The sequence below is a fragment of the Nasonia vitripennis genome (assembly GCF_009193385.2).
Source record: "Nasonia vitripennis strain AsymCx chromosome 5 unlocalized genomic scaffold, Nvit_psr_1.1 chr5_random0003, whole genome shotgun sequence".
Taxonomy (NCBI): domain Eukaryota; kingdom Metazoa; phylum Arthropoda; class Insecta; order Hymenoptera; family Pteromalidae; genus Nasonia; species Nasonia vitripennis.
This window is the reverse complement of record NW_022279653.1, coordinates 1,335,526-1,362,062: the sequence shown is the minus strand read 5'-3', so window position 1 is coordinate 1,362,062 and position 26,537 is coordinate 1,335,526. Positions and strand designations below refer to the sequence as shown.

Genomic DNA, 26,537 nt, shown 5'->3' with positions numbered 1-26,537 from the left:
GGCAATGTTTTGGCGCGCGGGCGGCGGGATATATCTCACTGTACCAAAGTGTGCCAAAGTGTGCCAAAGTGCAGCAAATTTCCGAATTTGAACACTTTGGCACACCCAATTATTTCCACTAGGGAATCAAATCGAAAAATGTTGGGACCGTTAAGGAGATGACGTCGCTAAAGCTTCTCAAATCTGCCACGGAGTATTTTGTATTTCCAAACATTTAGAAAAACAAAAAGTCCGATTGAAATATCCTTCGGTAGAACGATTCATTAAACTCAATACGGCGCTACAGACTCGGTTTTTCATAGCAAGCTTTATTTAAAAAGTTTTATGTAAAATTAGAATCTAAGGTTGGCACTGTAATCGCGTGAGTAAGCGTAAACATCTGTTCGTATTTCTAAGATTTTAGAAAAAATAAACGTCCGATTAAAATTTCCATTGGTTAGCTTTCTCATCGATTTTCCACATGCTTACCCACATATGTCATACAGTGGCTCAACATAGATTGGTATAGATGTATAAGGTGGTCAATGACGAGGACTAGGTAGTTCGTACTGTGGTATTTGGTATCTTGGTTTAAAAATCATTCGAGGGCGGTATCTAGGTATAAGAAGTGGCTGATGTCGAGGTCTTGGTGGTGCACTCCGTGGTTTTTCATGTCTAAGTAAATTAATCATATGAGAACGGCGTCTAAGTGTACAGGGTGGTTAATGACGAGATCTAGGTACCTTATTTTTATCGAAGTCAAATGTTATTTTGTCAAATCTTACTTTAGATTTGTAAGGAACTTGTAAGGATTTGCAAGGTCAGTAAGAAACAAATCTCAAAAAATGTGAGAATCAAGTGAGATTTATATGAGACTCACTTGATTCTCATCTGGAGATTGCACCAAAATCACTTTTAAAAAGTAAAAGGTTGGGCAAGTTTAATCTATTCCGCAAAATTATTGTGGATGTCAGTAAAGTATCATTTCATCAGCAACTAAATCACAGATAAAAAAGAACTGACATTTATCAAACAAAGTCAAGTTTATTATATCTTAATGAATTTATTAAATGAAGTTTATTATAATCCTAATGAAGATAAAGCGAAAAATTGTTTTGTTTATCCAATGGCTTACTTAATTTATAGTTTATAGTATATTGTGCAAATAGGGGGGGGGGGGTCGGACTATTTCTAACGAGGCTACATTTGAGCACAAGTTAGAGTCGAGGGCGCTGCAGGCGACTCCAACTCGTGCTCAAATCTCACCTGAGGTAGAAATTGCCCTCCCCCCCTTGTTACACACTGTACTTTTTTTGACAAGTGCCTGTAAAAACCCGTTTTCATGCATATAGAGTGAATGGTAAGTTGCGTATTATGAGTCGTAAGCCACTCTCCTTCAAAAATTTTAAAAATTTTTCAAAAATTTGATTCATTATGAGTGTTTTTGAGTAGCGGGAAGGAATGGCCATTCCCGAAATGAACAGCTTACCACTCACTTTAGATGCATGGAAAAGGGTAATTTTATGCACGTGTTAAGAAAAGTTATATATCTCTAGATATTTACTACGTAGACTTTGTCATATGCCATTCTGTATACCTCGACACCGCCCTCGAATAATTTTTAAATCTAGACAAAAAAAACCACGGTGCGAACTACCTAGACCTCGTCATCGGCCACTCTGTGCACTTAGACGCCGTTCTCATGATTTTTTTCACCTAGACACAAAAAGTAATGGAGCGCACCACCTAGACATTCGTCATCAGCCCCCCCCCCCCCGCCCGTACACCAAGACACCGCCATCGAATGATTTTTATACCTAGACACTAAAAACCACGGCTCAAACCACCTAAACTTCGACATCGGTCACTCCGTACACCTAGACACTTAGACCTCGTCATTAGCCACCCCCTACTCCTATTATTTCTGTTGAAAATCATAGTTAGGCATAATAAAATATGATATAAGTCTTTTGATATTTCTTTGTAATGAAAAATGCGAACATCAACATAGAAGTAAATAGTAGCGCGGGCGCCGCGGCTTCGTCTGCTTCTCAAAATCGCCTTTGTGGCGCTACTGCGCCACGTGATCTTACTTTTAGCATTAGAGCTGGATTAAAATCGATAGAATTGATATGAATCGACAGAATTCTATACGAAAAATGACTATTAAAGTACAAAAAATGGTATTAAGATATAGCTTCAAATTCGATTGAAAATTTATTCGTTCCCTATCAAGTATTTTTAATGACACACTGTGGCACACTTGCTAAACCTATATACGCATGGTTTTTAAGGTATATAGAAGCTATTTTTGCCCGGCCTAAGTAAAAAATAAAATTTAAAAAAATTAACGCCCACCCTAGTGCTACACTATGCCACAGTGCTATACTGTGCCATAGTGTGCCATTGGGTGCCGTAAAAGTGCCACAAAATTTTTAATATACTCTTGCTTTGCTATTGTACTCTATAGTATGCTCAAGTGTGCTAAAGTGTGCTTAAGTGTGCCATAGTGTGCCATAGTCTTCCATCAGTTTCACTCGTCCGAATTTGACCACTTTGGCACACTTAGGTACACTTTGGCACACTTTGTTACACCCCTCCAAAGAATTAGGGAAGGTGAACGCGTGCGTAATATCCTACGTTTGACGAATTGGAGGCCCTGAAAAGAGCCGGTTTTTGATTTATAATAAGCAATCAACCCTTTCATAAAACGTTAATGTGGCGTTCTAAAAACGGTTAAATAACGTTTTTGAAACCTTTTGTAAAAGCTTTGTATCGCATTTATATGACGTTTTATAATAGTTTTAAAAACGTGCATCAAATTTTTGTAAAACGTTTAAAAATTTATCAGGTGATAATTATCAAAAATTTTTTAACCTTTAGTATATTTTTTTCGAAGTTGTTTTAAATTAATAAAATTTATAAAATTCACATAATTTCGGCCAATACGGTTTTACCATCCAGATGATAACACTAAAATACTGGCTGTGAGCAACAACATTTTTATTTTTTAATATTTAAAAAATTTTTTTGTTTAAATCAAATTATTAAAAAATAAAGATTTTGTAGCTCACAGCCAGTGTTTTCGTGTTATCATCCTGATGGTAACACCAGTATTGGCCCTCATTATGTGAAATTTATAAATTTTACTTATTTTAAACAACTTATAATAAATATATTAAAGATAACAAATTTTGAATGATTATCACCTGATTATCACCTGATTATCATCAACATTTTATCTCACATAAACGCATATTTATAACTATCAGCTTAAATAAAAATATGAAGCTGATATCACCTGATAATCGGCTGACGTTTTGGCATGATTATCAGCAGATTATCAGCTAATAATCAGTTGATTGTCATCTGCTTTTTTCAGTAGGGCTACAAGCAACCTCTCAAACACAGATTTGCATGCATGTACTAATGACTGTTTTTGTTAACAGATAAGAACGTGCTGACCTGGGAAAAGCAGGATGTCTGCTCAAGATTCTAGGGTCATCACCAGAATGTGGCAGGTTTGAGAGGACCCATAAGCTACGGCGGCGGTCAAGGGGGGCCAGATACCACAAGGTCCATGGATGACATAAACGACAAGTCTGACATAGCGACGCTCATTCAAATGATGAAGGAGGATAGAGATGTATAGCTGACTCAGAGCATATACTCAATCGTCAGAGTTGCGATGAAGACTCATGAAACCGTCATAGTCATGAGTACCAACTTGCAGAGCGACCTGTCTAAACTGACTACTTCAGTGGACAAATTAGCTCTGAGTCGAACTGTAAATACTCCAATGGAACCAGAGAATCTCATGGAACTGGATGGCAGGGACTGGTTTAAGAGGAAAGAAATCTTCCCAAAGGACAAGACCGCGACAACTAAAATAAGCTTTGAAAAATTAAGGATAATAAGCAACTTCAAGTTGAAAGACCAGATGGTGCTGCCAAGAAATCAACAGTCGAAGTACACTATGGAAGTCTCCAACTCTCGACTTCAGGAGATATGATTTACTTCTATAGGTGGCATCCGGCTTTTTCTTCTCGCAGGTGCTCAGTTTTTATACTGGTTAGTATATAAGACCGATCAGGTTACTACGAATCAAGTTATAAGAAATGAAGGTTGAGTCGTACAAGTGTATGATGAACATTTCTGCAAATAATCCGTAAAATTTAGGGTTTTAAATATTTATTTTATTCATGCGTACATTTTTACGTTCACGTATGTATGCATCCCTGGCGAAAAAAATCACGTAATTGATCGCATGATTAATCGCGCGATAAATCACTCGATTTCTCACGTGATATATCACGTGATTATTTAGCGTGATAGATCACTCGATTTCTCACGTGATATATCACGCGATTATTTGGCGTGATTTATCACGTGACGTATCGCGTGTAAAATCACGTCAGAAATCACTTGTAAAATTTAAATATTTGTATTGAAAAAAAATTGTTTATTTTCTATTTAAATAATTATAAAATTTAATTATATTTTTGTGTATGATTAGATTAGGTGTTTGAAACTTGCAACGGCACGAATAGCTCAGGTAGTAAGACATTGGATTGTCAAGTGGAGGACAGGGGTTCAAGTCTTAGTCATGGAAATTTGTTTTCTATTTTTTTGCGATTCATTTATTTGAATCATCAATATCATTAACTATTTTATAATTATTTAAATAGAAAATAAACAATTTTTTTCAATACAAATATTTAAATTTTACAAGTGATTTCTGACGTGATTTTACACGTGATACATCACGTGAGAAATCGAGTGATTTATCCCGCGATTAATCGTGTGATTAATCACATGATTTTTTCGCCAGGGGTATGTTTACGTACGTTCACGTCCCTATTGAAAAACCTCAGATGAGAATAAGATAAGAATCGAATGTAATTGGCGTGATTTTCAGATGATAGTCAAGTGAGTCTCATTTGATTCCCACTTAAAGTAATAAAAAAAATTAGTTAAACATGAAAATGGTATAGTTAAGCTCAAAAAGTGAGTCAAATCAGCTTCCTCATGAAACTTGATATTGATAGTTACAACAAATCGACATGTTTTATTTGAATGTATGATTCTTATTTAACGTATGTACCATAATTTGTATGGCTTTTTAATTAAACTCTACTTTGTAAATAAACAAATTACATAAAAAGCCTTTATTTCGACTAGTTCAGTATCGAGAAAACTCTCTTAAGAGTTCCAAGTGAATATGTTAGAGCCAAATGTACGAACATACTTATGTGTGCATCAAGTATGGTGCTGTCTCTGGCAGTACGGACGCTATTTCTATTTTCCCTTTTTCATTCAGTCTCTCTCTCTCTCCCTCTCTCTCTCTGTCTCTCTCTCTCTCTCTCTCTCTCTCTCTCTCTCTCTCTCTCTCTCTCTATTACTTTACTTTACGTTCGGCTGCATTCAAAGCTAACTTCACGTAGTTGTATCTATCAGTGCTCTCTTTTGGGTGTGGTCTCCTATTACTGCTACAGACAGGCAGACGCTTCACCAGCTTCTGTCAACTAACCTACTTCTTTAATAATTTAGCGTAGTGCATAAATATATTCATGTGAATTATGATATTCAGTTAGTTGTGCTTTTACAAGTTCATTAATCTTGCACATTTCTGTGACCCGTTATGTCTTGTAACACTTGTTTGATCTCGTTTATTTTAAAGCGACTCTCTCGATCAACTCTGCCTTCAGTAGACCAATATATATATACGGCTGCTAGTGGTAGTATTAAGTTAAATTTATAAAGCAGTTTTTCAAGTTTGTTTTAATCAGTAGCAACTTCTACCAGTCACCGCGTTAGTGCGCGCGTGCGCGCGTATTCCATCAGTGTATAGACCGAAAGAACATAGTATTAAGTATTACACCCTACGTGATTTTCATGCGTGGTATTAGTTAAGTGCATCATCAGCTGCTCTTGTATAAGCGGACTAAAGTGTTAAAAATTACTAAAGTGTCATTCATTTATTGAAAGTGGCAGAATACGATTGAAAAGTTCATAGCAAAACTAAGCAGATAACTAAACCATAAGGAATAGATATATTAGTCAACGTGATCAAACAAAAAATTGTTGCCGTGTTGGTGCTTATCAACAAAAGCTCTTGAATTAAGAAAAGGAGAAAGAGGAGAGATAGAGAGAGGGGGAAAGAGGGAGAGAGATTGCGCGAGCGAGAAGGAGGGAGAGAGAGAGGGGTGTCAACAGTTGTGTCTCAAGCGAATATGGAAGCAGCGGTGTATAATACGGTTATTGTACTAGTTGATTTCCGGAGCTAATGCAAAAGCTTGCAGCAAGTAAATTTTTGCTATCGAACGACATATATAGTTTTTCTATACTACGTAACAGGAACCTAATCATAAAGATATTAGCCGATGCGTTCGTTGACGCTAGATCTAACGAAATCTTGATTCCTCAATATCCGTTTACGAGAATGCCGATGATATTCTGACACTGGCTGGAAGGAGGTTTTTATGTAGCAAACGTTGCTTAAAAAATATATAAGTGAGTACAGTGATTACAACTGTTTTATGAACTTTGCAAAAACTATCTAGATTCCTCAGCATGAGCATATTAATATTCAATTTTTCAAATTTTTATACAATTTTTAATTATGTTAACTGTAACTTCTTAAATTTATTGATTTGCAACTTTTTCCATGAATTGAAACATGCTGTGTTTAAGTATTAAGTTTTGTGTTACATGTGTATTTCATTAAGCAGTATCATACGCGCGCGCGCGCGCATACACACACACACATATTTGGACATCTAATATTTCTATGCGTGCGTACATGTATGTGTGTGTGTGTGTGTGTGCGCGCGCGCGCGCCTTAGGTGTGAATTAATTACAAATTCTTGTTCATCGAACATTTAATTAATATAAAATGTATCAAACAAAAAATATTTTAAGTAGATGGCCTTGTGTTGATTATTTTTAATAATAACGAGAAAAAAAAATATGTTGATAATATTTTAGTATAAATATTTGTATAATGTATAAAAAAATTTAAAGTTGCTATATTACAGAAAAAGTTGTAGTATTAAAAAAGTTCAAGAAGTAAATTTTTTTTCACACATACATAGTGATAAGTATAATAAATATGAAGACGTTGATACATATTTTTATTAAGTAAATAAAAAGTAAGTTCATGTCGGTTAACTCCGAACATTGAAATCTGCACAGATTAAATTGTATAAGTTTCAATCAATAGATGTGCTATGCAGACAATATACTAAAAATAGGTCCTAAGTTTCTGTTATCTGTTATTTTACATAAATTTAATCAATTAATTTAGATCAAGAGAATTGATAACAGATGTATAACATATTTTTGGTATTAATATGATGATGCATCTAGTAATAGTAACTAGAATCCAATCGGTTCAGATTTCAATATTTATTATCAATCAATTAAGCATTTCCCTATTTTTAAGTATATTACAAAATTTGCATCAGAACGTTCAAAATTAATACATATTCCAATACCTACTTCAGATTCATAGTCATTGTAAGAGAATACATGTTTCAAAAATTACCTGTTTTCAGAATAAATATTTCCTTATTTCAATAAGCTTAAGAAACATCTTAAGAAACATTTTATGATACAAAAAAAATTTTACATTTTTCCTGTAATCTGATAATATTAATGTTACATATGTAAATTTCTTTTATAATTGGCAAACAGTATGTTAAGGGATGTAGTAAGCAATGTGACTACGATTGAGGCCACGCCTTGTTCTATAATTCATATTATTTGTTTACAATCTGCTTTATTTTGTCAAAAATTATATTGATAATTTTTTAATTACTATATATGGATCACTTTGGAACACACATTTTTTGTTGATTTTATATTTTTGTTAAAAAAATTTGAAGTGTGAGACAAGTATTATATGGTATGATAATAAATTGGTGTAATTAAAAAATATCATTAGGTAATTCTAACTTGCAAACTAAAATCACTGTAAGCTTAAAATACACATTTAACCTCGAAAACTAGTCTAATCAGTTTCCACATAAAACTTTATTGCTAATCAAGACAAATTACAAACGTTATGTTGACAGGAAAAATTGTTGTTTCTTGTAGTTTCCCCTACACTGCTTATTTCACATAACATATTTTGAGATAACGACATACTTGTAGGACTTAATTGAAAATAAGCAGGCATATTTACAATTTATGATCTCTCCATCAAAATCAATTCATTTGAAGTGATTTACTTTTAATATTCATTTGTACACTCATGTGTTAATATTTTAGTGATGAAGCATGGATGTCCAAATGTAAATTAAAAGTCACACAAAAACATCACTTGAAATGAATTAAAATTTACGTACCTCAGTTGAAATGAAAAATTACTGTGACTGTTTAAAGAGTGTGCCAAACTGTGCCAAAACTGTACCAAACTGTGCCAAACCATATGGTTGGTTTAGCACAGTCTGGCAAAATTATGCCATTTTATGCCACAAATGTACCAAATGTCCAAAATGTATATACATTTTGGACATTTGGTACATTTGTGGCATAAAATGGCATAATTTTAGCACAGTTTTGGCACAGACTGGCATTGAGAAATATATGCATAGTAAATCATTGCTGTTTGGCATAAATTGACACAGATCAATAAGTCTACAGCATCTATTTCCACTGATGTATTGTTTGATAATAATAAAATTAATCTTCTTACAAAAAATCAGGCATTTTCAAAATGGCCTCAGATGGAAAATTATAATCATTTTAACTTGAAAAAACAAATCAAAAACATGTCTTATAAGTTTGAAATTGACATTTGACTGTCCTTGAATGCTAAAGCAATAAATTATACATAGGAGCAAAAACTCATGTTTTTGCAAAGTGAAACGGTTTAAACAGCTTTTTAAGGACATATCGTGGCTCCTAACATAAAGTAGTACGTTTTCGATTTGTCACGAAAACTATTACATTTTATTTTTGCCGCAAAGATATTTCAGATCTTTCCCACATGAAAATATCCAATTGTTTTGGAGAACAACCAATAGTTATTTTGGTTAAAACTAATAAAATTGCAATATTTTTACTAATGTTTGTGGCAAATCTGAAATGTACTACTTTTCGTTAGGAGCGACGAGATAAAGATTGTTTTTCTAGTTTATATTGATAACAAACCTATTTTAGGCTATCAATCGTGGACTTAAGCAGTTTGCGAAATAAGCGCCACCCTAGTATCACTGATTATGCGCATACCTTTACATATCTAGACATTTATTTATCTTGCTGTTAAAATTTAGACATATACAAAGTGATAAATAATCATACAAAAAGGTACGCAAATATATGGTAATCTACCAGCTTGAGCAAAATCATCTAAGAACCTTTTGATGTATGTACCAAAAACATATGGTTGTATACATGTTAAAGTAAACTATTTTTTAGAAAAATACAATATTTTTCATAGAAAAATATATTAATGTCCTCACCTTATTGAAAATAATCGGATGGATATCTAGCTGGATAATCCACCTGGATTTCCAGTTGGATATCCACATGGATTGACATGGATTCCAAGTGGATTTGAGATAGATTCCAGCTGGATAATCGACCTGCATATTCATGTGGATTATGACAAGATTCAGGTGGATTTTCCAGCCGATAATCCAGCTTAAAATAATCCTAAAATAATTGCTGAGATCTGGGCTTGAACTTAGTATCCTTCGGTTGATAGACTTGCGACATCACCACTTAGCCAACTCATCACTTACTACTACTAACATAATGTTGCATTGAATTGAGTTAACTGATGTGTAAAATTGATCTTTTTACGTCTGAGACTAAGCACAAGTTCACATGAAAAACTTTAGTAGATTTTCTAGGTTGAGTTACTTTGTATTATCTTTGTTATATGTGAATTTTCAAGCTGGAATTTGTGAATAATCTCAAGCGTAATAAGATGAATTTCATACATCAGTTGACATAATTGAATGGAACATTCGGCACATGGCATTTTCAGCTGGAAAATCCACCTGAATCTTGTCATAATCCACGTGAATATCCAGATCGATTATCCAGCTAAATATCCATCCGATTATTTTCAACAGGGCAAATGTATAGTGACATACTTAACATACTTAAACATATAGAATGGTACTTGGATATACATGTAACGGTTCAACTTTCTCCAGGAGACTGGATAATCAGTTGGTTCCAGGATCTGGATAGGGGAAAGGGTCAAGAAAAGAGTCTGTTTTTATATTTTTAATAATAACAAATATATTTCTTAAGTAAAGAATAGCAATATGCGTCTTGTTAAGAATATTTCGTCTTTACAAATAGAATTGTTTAAAATAACGCGATTGACAATTTATAAGAATATCTCCGCAATTTCGTTACAAGAATGATTCGGTGGTTGCGGCTACCGTGTTTCGGTACGGTGGCGGTATGACGGATTGGTGGCGGTATATAGGGTGACTCCTGTCTCGTCACATACAGAAACACTTTAACCATGAAAACATACAAAATTGTATTACATTAAAGTACATAAGCTTATGAAACTGTGCAAATCTTTAAAAATGTTTTGGACGCATATTTTATTTATTATGTATATGAAACTGCTAGAAAAATGTTGGGGTTATATTTAAGTTTATAGTACTGAATCAAAATATATTTTTATTCGATTAAAATGAAATATAATTTCTGGATTTTCTTATAGTTACTTTCACAAATTAAGCTATAAATAATTTTACTTTTTTTTAATCATTATAGGGAAGAGTGGGGCATTGCGGTCTCTAATTTTTAACTACTAATACAAAGTAAATCTTAATCATTTATAAATTTAAAAAACCAGCAATAGCGTCCTGCACTTCTTTTCTTACATTTTAAAAAGAACTCAAACGATAATGTTTTTCACACATTCTATATGATATATTTATGTATCTGGTTAATTTTGTATTCTTTTCGTTATTTATTTTATGACATATAATTAATTATTACAAACCTGATTTAAAATTTAATACAAAACTAAATACGATTGTTTTTTATTAAACTTTTTATCATTCAAATTCAAATATTGAATTTTAAATGTTGGCACCATCTAATCCGACTATATACATCTGTTGACCAATCACGTTCAGCGCTAACTTCATTTATAGGCTTCACAACATCGAGTCATCACTTTTTCAAGATAGAATTGAATAAATTAGATATCTTTACAAAAGTAATATTTTATCGAAGCAGATAAGTTGTACCAACCATACAAATCTTAAAAAACCAAGTACAAACTTGTACTGAAAAGTCCAATTTTCTCCACCACGAGGCACAACAGTCATTAATGCAGGGCACAAACGTCGTGGTCATAAGAAATCACAATCAAATTTATATTGAAAATATTTTCAAATTAATAATTTTAGATTAAAATAAGTTAAGGTATCAATATCTAAAAATAATAAATACAATTTTAAAGAACATTTTTTTTTACAACATGAAACTCATACACTACTTATCGCAACTAATTTGTAATTAATTTTAATACCATTAAATAAGCACAGTGAAATTATAATTGATTGGTTACGTAAATTGGTTCATAGCGGCCATTGTTTAACTAAAACATCAGTGTACTATCAAAGATAGTTGCATATAGTATACCAGCATCAGTTATGTGGAATGCTTGTTCAGGGATCCCTATATATGAAATTATGATAGTTGAAATCATCAGATCAATTCAATCAATTTTTTTGAGGTTAGAAGTTTAAAAACATAATTATATCCAGACTTGATATTTATTTCTCAACCAATCAAATCGCTTCATTAAGGGAGAGTCCACGGTGTAAGATAAAGAGGTGGACCGTCTGTCCTTCCCCCACCACCAAATTGCTGTGACGCTTATTGAAGCCCTTCCCTTCGCTTCCGCACGGCGGCACCACAGAAACAGTGGACTAGATGATACACACTTGCGTTTGTGTGAGTGCGCTACTCACCTACACGGTCCTCCATGCTTGTGTGTGTGAATTCACTACAGTTTCTATCCTGCGTGTTGGCGCGCAGCGGAAAGGCATCTGAATTTTTAAAGTTTTTATTGGCATCTGTCAATTTTCTACTGCGACACGCGTTTACAACACAGAATTTCGAGCCGTTGATTCTCGGATGTATTTGTGATAAATGCATCGGAAAATCAATAACATTGTATCATATCTTCTGATTATCCGGTGCGCCTGGGGCTCCTAACCTCACCTGTTAGCGCCGGAGCCAGAGGTGGCTCCCCTCTACTGACAGAAAGAGCATCACTCGCGGCAATAGCGCCAATGCGGCCCAGCAGAAACCCTGGGTCGCTGTTATATCGGCAGAACCGTCATGCCTGTTGCTGGTGACGGCACCAGGAGGCTTCGCGTCGTCCTCGGGAATACCAGAGGATCCGCGCGCGATATCCGCACAAGGCCGCAACTGACCGTTGTGCATCCTCGCCGCGCATCTCGCTCGCGGGGAGGATGCGCGCGAGGACGCCACCGCCATTTGGACCACTGAAGTGTGAATATCGCGGAGAAGTACTGAATAAAGTGTTGAGTCGGTTGTTTTGTAGAATATTGAGAAGTCGTGTGATTATTAAAAGTCATTAATTGAATTTAGAAGTCGCGTTTTGAAGCACAGAAAGATTCGCGTATTATTGAAGGTAAATCGCCTCCTCGCGACTAATTGTGCCGTAATTATGAAGTAACATCGATTCGGTCACCTCTCTTCAGTAACCGTGCTCTACCTGACGTAATTTTATTATACGTCTCACCAGAGGGCTCTCCGGTTTGAAACGGGAATGAAACACGGACACTAGGCGATTTTGACGGCGTTATGGGCGAAAACTGGGGTGATTCCGGCGGCCCGGTACTAACGTGATTGCTGATTCAGTTCCGGCGTCTCGGCGAGAGACCGGGAACTGGTCTGGTCTTCCGCGTTGGCGTTTCCTCAACCACTGCACTGTAACTCCCTTCTCACCGGCGAGGTGATGAGATACGGCTTCGCGTTGGTTTAGTCGGCCCGACGTTCCTCGATTCGATCCTCTCGACGATCCATGATCGGAGGGACTCGACCTACTCGCGCTACACTGACTACAATACGTTCGTTGACTTTGATACCGCCTACGTCGTCTTCGTCTACGTCTTATTCGCTTTCCCGATCTGATAGGAGCAGTCTGATCGCACTCTATCCAAACGTCGCGATCATCACATTTCTCTACGGTTCTCCAGTCCTTCGCGTACCTACGACTACCTCTCGCCCATCGTAGGTCCCGATCTCCCCTTTGCTGACAACAGCATCGGTGATCGCGACTATTATCCACCTCTTGCCTCAAACTAAACGGCCGATCATATTGTGTGGACGATGGCGCGATGATGCTAGGCCACTCGATTCGACTCGATACCCGTGGACTTACTATACTCGCCGTCGTCACTGTAATAACGGGTCTACTAATCGCCGCTACATGACTACTCGTGGGTATTATCCACGACCAGTAGTCCACCATCTTATGAAATCTTACTTCGCGATCTATTATATTGGCACTACTTAAGCTAATCCCTTCCCATAAAGTCGCAACCTCAGCTATGGACGCCTCCTATCTAAAGGGCGCAACCTATGAGGGTATTTAGTAGTAGTACACTAATAATGATCCCTTTTCAGCACGTCAGCAGTTTGCTTCGTTTACGGTCGAACTACCCTGATGCAACGCTTCACCACAAGATTATCACTCAAAACCTCAAAAAACCTCACCACGCCAGGAAAATAGGAAAAGTATCTGTCACTACCTAACGTGCAAGCCCCACGTTGGGCGCCATTGTGATGTTGCGCTTTTTATAACCCATTCCGGTGACGCAAACAATCAGTTTAAACTAGTTTTTACTTCGATCTCCGTACCGCGGACTCTTACATCTACAGAAGGGGACAACGTGTAGGTCTAGGAACAGGTATGCCTGGCATGGCTAATTGTTTAAATAATCGTCACTCAAAATTGTTTATACTGTACAAAAATGTCATAATATATTTTTCAACCCCCGGGTGTATTCGATATGGCTACAATGTTTCTCACGGTCAAAGATTTGTCACGGTTGATGATTGCTTTATGCTTTCATGTTATCGCCAAAACGGCGGTCAATGTTACTTCATAATTACGGCACAATTAGTCGCGAGGACGCGATTTACCTTCAATAATACGCGAATCTTTCTGTGCTTCAAAACGCGAATTCTAAATTCAATTAACGACTTTTAATAATCATGCGACTTCTCAATATTCTACAAAACAACCGACTCAACACTTTATTCAGTACTTCTCCGCGATATTCACACTTCAGTGGTCCAAAATGACGGTGGCGTCCTTCTAACCGACGCGGCTCGACCAAGATGGCGATCGACAACTCGCCTTTGGAGGAAATCCTGGGAAACGCGACGTCTATGATTTTAGCAATGGACCGTGGTTCAATCCCTTGGTTTCCTAAAAATCGTGAGAACAACCGGGACTCGGAGGCCCGTTGTGGCGCAATAATAGGAGGAAGGAATCCTCGGTCGCAATGGCCTGACGCCGGCGCTATTCAAAGTTTTCTCTGATACGTTGTCGCTATCTGCTTCGCGTTTCGGATTTGCGATCATTTAGTCCTCGACTTATTGGCGCAACGATCCAAAATAGAATTTGCTCCGTTCGCCTTACCTCTCTCCGTCCAGACGCCGCGATTGCACCATCTATCCGAAACGGACAATACTTGTTGGTTTATTTCGCGTGGTTCGTACAACAACAAAACAGCGAGAAAATGCTATCTCTTTCGCGTCAACTTCGTTCGGGCGTGATTTAAGCGAACACTCACGACTCTAATGAACTCGCGACTCGACAACTCTATACCTACGACTCTACAACGAAGGACTACTAGTACGCATTCGGAACGCCCTCTATATCTTATTTCTACCGCGCGAAAGAACGCGAGTCATAATGAATATTAATGGCGTCCTGCGGCGCCAATTACGAATTGGCACTATTGTCTCATCCTGACGCCACCTAACGCGGTCATTCGCGACGATAACGAATAGTGCGGAAAATGCTAGTGGCGACGCGCCATATTTTCCAACAACGCTCGCGAGTGTCGACGCGCCTTTACGCTTACTGTACGCTAGTCAGCTGCGCGGCTCTCTCTCTCTCTCTCTCTCTCTCTCTCTCTCGCCGAGGCTCGCGCGCGCGTTCCCTCTCTCCGCGGCTATACACTATCGCGGCTCGGCGCTTACCTACTCGTACGAATGCTCTTGCGAGCGAGATGCGCGGCGAAGATGCGCAACGATCAGTTGCGGCCTCGTGGCTATTGTGCGCGGATCCTCTCGTATTCCCGAGGACGACGCGAAGCCTCCTGGAACAGGCACGACGGTTCTGCCGATATAACAGCGACCCAGGGTTTCTGCTGGGCCGCATTGGCGCTATTGCCGCGAGTGATGTTCTTTCTGTTAGTACCAGGGAGTCACCTCTAGCTCCGGCGCTGACAGGTGAGGTTAGGAGCCCCAGGCGTACCGGATAACAGAAAATATAATACAATGTTATTGATTCTCCTATGCATTTATCACAAATACATCCGAGAATCAACGGCTCGAAATTCTGTGTTGTAATGGCGTGTCGTTATTCTAACGACACGTCGGAATGTATCGTCGATAATGTTTGCGCTTTGTAGCATGACATAGGGAATTTATGTGTTAGGATTAGTAAATAATAAACTTTGAATCAATGGCATTAATAATACAATGCAGTAGTTGAAAATATTTAGTTTTGTTATAATTTAATACAATTTGTATCTACATGATATCACATGAACGCATCTACACGATACAATGAAACGCTTTGTCAAACATTGCTTAAGTATATTTTAGTATGAACAGAGCGTAAGATATGATAAGTGCGTCTGCACGTGTTATGAAAAATACTATATGCAACACGTCAGATCGATCTGACGTCTAAAAGTTGAGATATGGGGTCTCAAAGTTTAACACGCGATCCTTAAGATCTCGTGAACAATGATTTAACCTTTATTGTCCGAGTTGTTGTAATCTAAAGTAAGCTATCGTCAGGCCATCGTTGTGTATAGGTGAGTCTCTAGTTTAACGACGTAGCGCGCCTAACGATGTGTGCATGTTGCAGATAAAGACGCGTTCAAATCTCTCTACGCTGCGGAGAAGAGGAACCCATGTTCAGAGAGTGCAAGAACGAGCTGAACTTTTGGCAAGAACGGTCGGTGGTGAATCTCCTTGAAATAAAAATATTCATGAAATTATTATAATGTTGATTAAGCAGAATGCTTTTATAAATTATAGAAATGGCAATATCAAAATTTAATAACCAGTCATTATTCATTTATAATGAAAATAAATGCCATGTTGATTTTCATTTAAAGCTAATTTCTCGCGTTTTTTGATCTACAAATGATTTTGACTTGCAAAAATACATAACATTTTAGCGTGATATCTTACATGAGATCTTATGTGAGAACTCACTTAGATCTCATGTAAGATTTTACTATAAGGATATTTTTTAGATTCTTGATTAAATGTTTTAGAACATATTAAATATATTTATATAAACGCTAGTCCATAATTATGAATATATGTTTCCAACAACTTATCTTTTATTTGCGATACAAAATGAAAACACATGAATTGTAAAAGCCTATTTGGCTACAAACCAAGCCCAGCTCCGGTAGTTATGAACTACTTGTTGGATACTGCTTTTTTACTACTCAAAGCTGGCTGCGTAACTTTGTTGGCATCGATAGATATGGAATGTACTAGGTTATAAGTATCAAATTCGCATGTAAAACCACTTATTAGCCATTATATCATGTTTGTTTTCTACATAACGTACTCCTAGAAACAGTATAGTTGGTAGAAGTGACCTTCGAATGGTCGAAGGTGTTTTGAACTGGTTTGTGAGCTGTGTCTTTGGAGAATTGTTGCGATTAGGTGATGACGTCTAATGCGGTAAAGGTTTCGAGATGTAGAAATTCCGGAGATGGCTCAAAGTCGGAGGTAGGTTCGTCCAGACATCTATTTAAACAGTCACTAAGACTAAATCCCACGTTGGGTGTCATTTTTTACCGGGACGTTTTAAGCTCAAGAACTGAATAGCAAACCAACGTGTTAAGCTACGTCTAAATAATTGGTTGCCCTGATCAGGGCAGATTGGAACTAGAGCCTCGAGTCGACTGTCGCGAAAGCGAGCGCTCGCGCTTTTATAAAGAGACCCGGCGCTGATTGGTCGACTTTGGTGCTAGCGGCCGAGCCACCGCTGGAGAGGGAGGAGACTGCTCGCTAACATTGCGCGTAATAGTCACGGAGCGTGGGGGGGGGGGGGGGGGTAAAAATAGGAAAGTTTAAGGTAGTTCACTGGAAAAATTGATTTCCATACAGATTGCTAAAATTTTATAAATATGTTCTATTAAGGATGTTCAGTGGTTATGCGAGAAATAACAGAATAAAATGAAACACTAAGATTATGTTCATCATAAAGTGTTGGAACTATTTCGATTTTTCCCGATATTTGTTACAGACCTTAATTTAATAATATTTGGGTTAAAAGTTAGAAGGTTATACACGGGTTCTTATGGAAGTCGGTGAAAAAAGTCAGTTAACATAGAGTGCGTCTTCTTTTACAATAAGAGAACAAAATAACAAACTGCGGGACATATTGATAAAAATATTAAGTATCTGTACGCGAAATTTTAAATGGTGTTACCAAATTCGTTTTTGAGAAATTAAGAGTAACATAAACATAACGTCAAGCTTATAGGCTGCGCGAGGAGGTGCGCGGAAAGAGGGGGGTCGGTGCGCGGTACCGGGGGGACGCTCTCCCCACTCTTCGGCAGCTGAAAGGAACGAACTACCTTGAGTGTCCTTTATAACGTGGTAAAATTTTTTACCCTTAGAGCAGTATGATTTTTAAACATATCAGGTCTTAAAGTTGTGTATTTTAACATGGAAAGCATCCCTGGTAGAAATCGATATCAGTTTAAAGTTACAATATACCACATATTACTAGAGATGAGGGAAAAATAGGTCCATTTTTCGACCTTGCGATAAAACGCCTTTTCGGACATTTTTTACGCATTTATTGGAGTAAGAATAGAGTCATACCGTATTACTAGGAATTATCAAGCTTGTCAAAATAGATTTCATTGTCTAAAGCAGAGCACAGGTGATAGCTAGTTGATGGCTACGAAAGTACTACGCAAAGTAAGTCGAGTCAAAAAAGTGAAAAAATAAGAAAATCACAAATATCTTCGTATGTCGTGCTTGTATAACTCTAATTGACTGTTAATTGTGTAAACCGTTTGAAAATCGATTAAAATCCGTAAGCCTCTTTGAAATTAGTGTACGACACAAGGAATAATATCAATACAAAAGATTTATGTTCATTCCAACAAATGCTCAAGAAATGGGAGAAAAAGTGTTTCATCACAAGTTATGACTAGGCTATTCCTCATAGCCATTTCATAGTTTCCAGCCCATTTTAAATATTCGAATTTCTACCAGGGATATGCTCAGTCAAAATTAGGTGTAAATTTTGATTAATTACGAAGAAAGTATATCATACATCTATTTGAAAAACTAGGTTATAATGTGAAATCATAATACGAATCAAGGAAATAAAAATTTGATAGGGCAATCAGTGCTTTTCTAAAAGTTACAATAATTGAAAGTTTCAATTCCATGCTATCAGTATATCTATATATTTGCGCAGTGTTTCTCACTTTTTAAAGTTTTGAGGATATTTGAAACTCTAAACACTTTCTATCAATATTTTGATATACAATACTAAAAATTCTTGGGTTTTTACATTTAATAACACTGCATAATATTTCAAAAAATTAATTTTCTGATAACCTCGAATTAAGCACCACTAGGTCAAGTGAACTGTCTCAAACTGCATTTTTATATTTAAAGGCGGCATTTGACACAGTTCTGAGAAAAAAACTTAAGGTTCACATGGAACGATTAGGTATTAGCAAATATTTAATAGAAAAAATCAAACGGATTTATGAAGAAACGAAGGTTAGATTCAGAATCTAAGAAAAATTTACTGAAGATATCTGGACATCGAAAGGATTGAAGCAAGGTTGTGTTCTTGAACCGATTTTGTTTGTATTCATATCGCGTTTTTAGAAGAAGAGTAGGAAAAGAAATGTTAAAAGAGTCAAAGTGAGTGATATTAGAGTATAGTCGCTTAGTATAATCGCTCCGAATGGAAATAAGAAGTGAGAAAACCAAGATATTAGTATTAAATGATAGTACATTATGCAACATGTAGTGTGCGCTTATATTAGTTGGCCCGATTGACCGTTAATCTCAGTGCCACGTCGCAAAGCTCGAGAGTTCGCGAGCACTGAGCACTGAGTTGTAGGTCGAGGTGGGGTTAACCAGGCAAGTTTAAGAGGCTCTGGTCAACACGTAGGACTTTAGAAGAGATCCGGCGCTCCAAGGGCCAGGCTCAGTCGCAACCCAATAGAGACACCACCCAGAGTCGCCAAACCAGGGCCGTCTTCTCACCCTAATCTATAAAGTAGGAAAAAGCCATCAACAAGCCTCACCACGTCCACAAGAACGGGGAGGACTTCACCGAGCACTCAAGCCTCACCACGTCAACGAGAACGGGGAGGACTCCCAAATTTGTCCACCTCATCACATACACGAGAACCGGGAGGAAATAAGCACACGAGCAGCGCTGCCACCAACAAAAAGCCACTACAGACGCATGAACCCGGGCAACGAGTCATCATCTCGAAGGAAGAATGACGGTAGGAGTGTCCGTATGTGTGTATCTGCGCGCGAGTTTAGAGTCTTAAGTTTTATTAGTTTAATGAGAAACGCATCCATCACTAGGGAATCTTCGACCACAATAAATTTAATAAATCATCGAGTTTCATGCGTCATAAATTAAAGAGTTTTCTTTCTTTCTTAATTTCCCTCTTAAACTCAGAAGCACAAAAAATCTCACTCATAACAAACAGGGGGCGAAAGTAGCAGATTTTTCTGCGGGTGGGTTTACTGCCCAAGCGAGTAGATTTTTCGCGAGGGTTTGTACGAGGGAAAAATATTCTTGTGAGAGCAGTAATCAGTAGAAATTATTAATATTTTCAAAACTTTTTAGAATTAAAAGAAATTTGTATTACTCCTCCGCAATTTTTCTCATTTTTCCCGTAAATTCCATTTTAACTTAATTAAAAATTTAACATTTTACTTAACAGGTTATTACAAATAAATAATCATACTTGAAATTTAGTTTTCTTGATATAATGTGGTATCTCCTGTATATACTACTACATGCACTTTCATATAATATTCCCAACATTTAAGAACAATATCTTACTACAATCTTGTGTAGCAAGAACAACAAGAAATTTTGAAACGATGAGTGGAGGAAGAGGAACTAAACATGTCTTAATACTTTCAATACTTGGATAGAAAAATAGAGTATACAATTATAACCTTTTTTAGTATAGTCAATCTGTTCTACGTACATTGTTCAGTGTATTTTGACACTTTATAAAACGAGAACTGTGCGACCACTAGTGACATTTGCTAGAGTATTAGATCAGAGAATAATCTCTAGTTAAGTTTCTGCTGCTCCAGCTGATTGAGGTACCGTAATACTGGAATAAGTATCCACTGTTGGATTTTCGATCGGCTTTATTTTCCGCCCAATCTGCATCGGCGTATCTAATAAGGCCTTTCTGTCCGTCCCGTTGACCTAGACGCAGCTCATAAAGCTTTGTCCCCTTCAGGTAGCGAGCGACTCTTTTTGCCTCGTTCCAATCTGTAGTTGTCGGCTGCTTGTTGTGCTGAGATATAATAAAACACTAATCATCTGTTGGTATTTTTCACTGTCTGGCATTAAAGATTCTTCGGTTCGAGTCTTTACATATCCTTGGTCTAACGGTATGTTTGATGCTTTTGCGTCTTGCAGTCCAAATTTGCAAAGAATCTTGTCGATGTGCTTCAACTGTTTTAAGAGAAAGAATCCGTCTTGATCTCTTCTTATCTCAATGCCGAGATAGTGCTTTAATTCGCCGAGGTCTGTTAATTCAAAATGACTCTTGAGGTAATCGGCTACATTCTTGATCTTCTTGACATCTTTTGCAGCAATAAAAAAATCGTCTACGTAAATAATGAGATACATAATATCCCCCTTATCATTTTTTACGTAGAGACATGGATCATCCTTGCTCTGAATAAAACTGTAAGACTTGAGCAGGCTGTTGAGTCATTCCATATTTTGGCTGCTTGCTTCAGTCCGTGTATGCCTTTTCTTAATTCGCATACGTTTTTGTTCCTTTTTTCGTCGATGTATCCTTCAGGTAGTGCCATATAAATGGTCTCTTCTAGTTCTCCGTTGACGAAAGCGGTCTTCGCGTCGAAGTGCTTCACGACCATACCTTTTCTACCTGCGACGGTTAGTAAAATTCTAAACGTTGATTGCCGTACGACGGGGGCGAAAACCTCGTCATAATCAACGCCGTACTTTTGCGAGAATCCTCTCGCTACGAGTCGCGCTTTTCGTCGCACAATAAGCCCTTCTGCATCTCATTTGATTTTAAACATCCATTTGCAGGAAGTAACTTTTCTATCTTGAGGCTTTGACACGACTTTCCACGTACCGTTTGTTATGAGCGACTCGACTTCATCGTTCATGGCTTGTTTCCACTCTTCTCTATGTGGTCCAGATAGAGCTTCTTTTACACTGCCAGGCTCTTTTTCTTCTTCACTACTAGCGTAGTTAGCCATGTATCTGTCGGGCGGGACGCCTCTGTTGGTCCTCTGCGAGCGGCGGCACTGTCCACCTGCTGCCGGCTCTGGCTGTAGATTCTCTTCAATGTTGACTGCATCTAGTGCAGGTTCTTGCTGTAGGTCTTCCGAGCTGTCTGAATCGAGCGACTCATACTCTTCATCGGATATACTGATCGAGTCCTCGACGATTTCTTTATCTGCTTGCAGCTGTTCATTCCTTGGAAATTCGACGTATACGATGCTGTCGGTATTTGGCTTTTCTTTGTCAATAAAGACGGCATTGCGGCTAATCTTTATGCGATTTGTCTCCATATCTAAGAATCTAAAACCTTTTGATTCTTCCGAATACCCGACAAAAATCATTTGCTCCGATTTTTCAGCTAACTTTCCTCGCTGCTCTTTATGCAGGGAGACATAGGCTTTACAACCGAATATGTGCAAATTCTGCACATCTGGCCTTCTAGAAGTCCATAACTCATATGGCGTCTTTTGTGCTGCTTTAGTAGGCAATATATTTTGCAAATAATTTGCCGTATTTACTGCTTCTGTCCAGAATCATTTCTCTAAATTTGCATTTAATAACATGCAGCGAGCCATTTCCATCAAAGATCGATTCTTTCTTACTGCGACTCCATTCTGTTGCGAATATGCAGCTGTGTACTGCACCTGTATGCCTTCTTTCCTGAGATATTTCTGTAGATCATCATTGACATATTCCCTTCCTCGATCGGACCTTATAATTTTAGGCTTCTTGCTGTACTGCGTTTTTGTCACCTCGACAAAATTCTTGATGCATGTAGGAGCCTCACTTTTATACTGTAGAAAGAACGTCGTACAGTATCTCGAGTAGTCGTCAATGATGGTTAGTATATACCTCTTCTGTCTTGGCGTCGGAGTCCGCAGGGGACCGCAGACATCTGTATGCACGAGGTCTAGTATAGCCTGAGATTTCTTTATTGCTTCTTTCGGAAAGGGCGAGCGTGCCATTTTTCCCTGAACGCAGTACTCGCACGTCTCTTGTATTCCGCAGTCTTTTATGACTATACCTGTGGCCAGTTCCTTTCGCGCTAAGTCCTTTATGGCATCTATATTCCGATGCCCAAAACGCCTGTGCCACGTGTGCTGGCAATCCTCTCTCCGGGGACAGGCTGGCAATTGCTTTAATCTCTCCATTTTTTTGTGATGAGGTACTCGTCGTTCTCGAAGATTACTTTAAAACCGCTCTTCGACAGTTTCTTTACCGACAATAAACTTGAACTCAGACTAGGCACGTACAAAACATCTGCGATGCACATTTCTGAAATTTTATTGTCTTGAACGACGCACTTTATGACGCCTTTCCCTACGCCTTTCACCTCTGCTAGTTTTCTTCGTCTGCAAGGCGTACGCAGCCTTTTCTGCTTGAGTCCAGATTGATGAAAAAATCACGGCTGTTGACCATATGGCTGGTCGCTCCTGAGTCGACTAACCAACACTCTGTAGGTTTTTCCGTTGTCTTGCCGAGTAACGCTTTTTCCATAACTGAATTCGACGAAACTACGAGATTACAAATATCTAAAACTGGAGATTCGCACGTCACTTTATTTGCCTTTTCCTGCTTGCCTCTCCACTTTGCGTATTTTTTACATTTGGCCTTTATATGTCCTGTCTTTTTGCAGAAAAAGCACGTTCTTTCACTAGTGGCTCTTTGATGCGCTGCCTTCATTGCCGATTCGCTTTCGCACGAGTCTTCTTTCAATTCTTTATCCCCCTTACGCTTTCTATACTCATTAATGAGTTTACTCTTTACAATTTGTAAGGTGAAATCTTTATCGGGCCTACTCTCTAATGCCGTAACGAGAGTGTCGAATGAATCTGGTAGACTCCCGAGCAATAGCGCTGCCAATAGCGTGTCTGGTAAATACATTTCGAGTGCTGACAACTGACTTACATACATCGAAAATTTATGCAAGTGATCTTCCATATTGCCACCTTCCTTAAGCAATAATCGACACAAACCTTTTAATAGGTGCACTTTATTTGTAAGCGTCGATTTTTGATGATAATCCTTCAGGGACTGCTAAGCTTCTGCCGCCAATTTTGCGCTTCTTATGTGCTGTAGCTGGTCCTCTTCAACCGTAAGACCAATCACTGCACGTGCGCTATCATCTTTCTCGGTCCATTCAGCAGTAACTATCGATGGTTTAACCTCACTTATAACCTTCCACAATTTTTCCCTAATCATTATAAGTTCCATTTTGTAACACCACACTGGATAGTTCTGGCCGTTAAGTTTCTGGATGCCATAATGCGTTATGCTTTCTGCCATTTTGCAACTTTACACTTCACTGGATACTGTTCTTTAGTATTTAAAAAAATATACTGGCTTGCACTTTTAATTCACACTAGGGACTGGGCCCATAACCTGTTGGAGTTTATTGATTTTATTTATTATAAGAGAACTTTATTTATAAGAAACAGTTGTTTTATCAGCTAAACTTATTATTTTATTATCTTCATTATTTTTTTTAATGATTTTTAGTAGTTATTTTGTGTTAGCTTTTAAAAGAGTTAATTATTGATCATTGTTCTTGACTAAGTATTTCTGTATATAATAACTCAAGCTTTTCAATATTAATTTTATCAAAATTTTGCTAATGTTGTTGCGTAAGTAATGTTTGTTATAATTGGAATTTGATGCTATTGCATCAAAAACAATTATATTTTGAGAATCTTTTGATATTGGAAAATGTATAATAAATTTTAATCAAATGTTCTCGTATTTTACTAATATTAAATTATGCATTACATAGGAAAATATTAAATACAATAGCGACTGCAAATGCAATAGCAAAAACACCGCTATCATATGTGACGTGGCCAATCTCGGGGAAAATTAAAAAGTCTCCCGCGAGGCCTGAAGGAGGTTCCGCCTAATCCTCTCTCCCCCGCTCGGGTTTGCAAGGGGGTAATCGGAAATTACTACACTCATTCTCTTCTCTCTCTCTCTCTCTCTCTCTTTCTCTCTCTCTCTAATAATAATAATAATATAATACCTATTTAATTTGAATTCAGCAAATTTTATTGCGTGAGTAACATTTCTTATAATTAAAATTTAGCAATTGTTTCAAAATAAATTTTATTTTTATAATCTTTTGATATTGGACAAAATAATAAAGTTAATGTATCATACATTCTAATCAAATGTTCTCGCATTTTACTAATATTAAATTGAACATTGCATGGGCAAATATTAAATACTACAGCGACTCTAAATGATATAGCAAAAACACCGAAATCACAATTAGTCTGATCCTGTACTTTGCGACGCTGTGCCTCCCAGTACAGGTGCGCAACACTTGACGCCTCGTACGCGCCAAGATTTTTCATTAATCGCGGGATTTAGTGTAATCGCCGACGTTTGGGAGAACGTGGGGAAAGAAGGAAGAAGTAATCACACAAGTTATTAAGTTATATTGCACGTATATTTGGCCCAGCCCTTCCCTACAACGTGGTGGCCGTAGCCGCCCACGCACAGTAGCCACGCAGGGCTCGCCGTCACACCTCTACTCTCATATACACGCGCGCGCCTCGAAACTCTCGCCTCTGACGTCGCGCAGTCTGACCCGCTGCTCTCTCTCTCTCTCTCACACACCCGTATTTCGGCTCGGCGCAACCCGCTCGAGTAGCTACGCGGCCGGCGCGCTCTTTCTCTCTCTCTCTCTCTCTCACTCACACACTCTCCCGCGTTTCTTCCGCGCTGCGCTTCTCTCTCCCTTTCTCGCTCTCGCGCACGCTGGCCCGATGCCTCCCGTGGATGACGTCGAGATGTGCGCCCGCACCGCACTCCGCTCTCTCGTCTCGCTCACTCTTTCTCGTACACACCCGCGGCTTTCTCTCTCTTCTCTCGGCGGCCTAATGGCTCGCACCGAGAGTATCCCGAGAAACTCAAAGGTTCTTACCTGGTATAGGAGAGACAAACACTAGTCTCCCGTCCCCCAGCGGAAGCCTCGCTAGCCCAGGAGGTGCTGGCTTCCCGTACTCTCTCTCTCTCTCTCTCTCTCTCTCTCTCTCTCTCTCTCTCTCTCTCTCTCTCTCTCTCTCTCTCTCTCTCTCTCTCTCTCTCTCTCTCTCTGCAGACTTGGGGATGAAGGCCTGGCTCTCGTTCCGGCTTCCTTCCTCTGGCTGAACGGCTGGACGGTCGTCTCCGGGGAGGGATCTCTTCCTCGGGGCGGTGGTCCAGGTCGTGGCGATGCTGCTCTCTCACTCTCATTCTTTTCTCGCAATTCACTTTCGCGCACTCTCGTCACGTCGAAGTGTCATCGACAGGAAAGGAACTGCCAAGCCGCTCTGCCGCGCGCGCGCTCGGCGTCTCGCCGTAGGCCGTCGGGCCCGGCTGATAACGTAGCCCGATTGGCCGCGCGAGGCGCGAGACGCGCTGATTGGCTGCTCGTCTCGCGTCAGCTCGAACGGGCGAGCTCCCCCCTTGGGTACGTCGGTCAGCGAATTCCACGAATTCCCGGGACGTAGCTCGCGTCCGAGAAAACGCGGGCCTCGCTGGAACCGATCGCCTTTTCTTCCTCGCATCGAGTGAGGTTGCCGCGCAAACAATAACGCGCGATTTGCTCGGCTGCGACGTATAACGTCGCAACTTGTTTAAAAGATATGCGTAAATTATCTTTATTTGGAATAAGTCTGTCAATAAAAATTTTATGATCATCATTGTTGTAATATGTGAATTTACAATAGTCATAATACACAAAAAGGTACTCGTCGCGCCATCTACTGGTTGACGAAGATTTTGCGCA

General features: G+C 38.4%; 1 protein-coding gene across 2 annotated transcripts in view; it reads left to right on the top strand.

Annotated features, from left to right (window-relative positions):
- Positions 1-5,336: 5,336 nt before the first annotated feature.
- The window catches only part of LOC100114198 (guanine nucleotide-binding protein G(I)/G(S)/G(T) subunit beta-1), a 168,243-nt gene continuing 147,042 nt past the window's right edge, over positions 5,337-26,537 (top strand). For both annotated transcript variants that reach the window (XM_031932894.2, XM_031932893.2), the window contains exon 1: positions 5,337-6,492. The gene's annotated coding sequence lies outside the window, so the exon portion shown is untranslated. The remainder of the gene's footprint in view (positions 6,493-26,537) is intronic.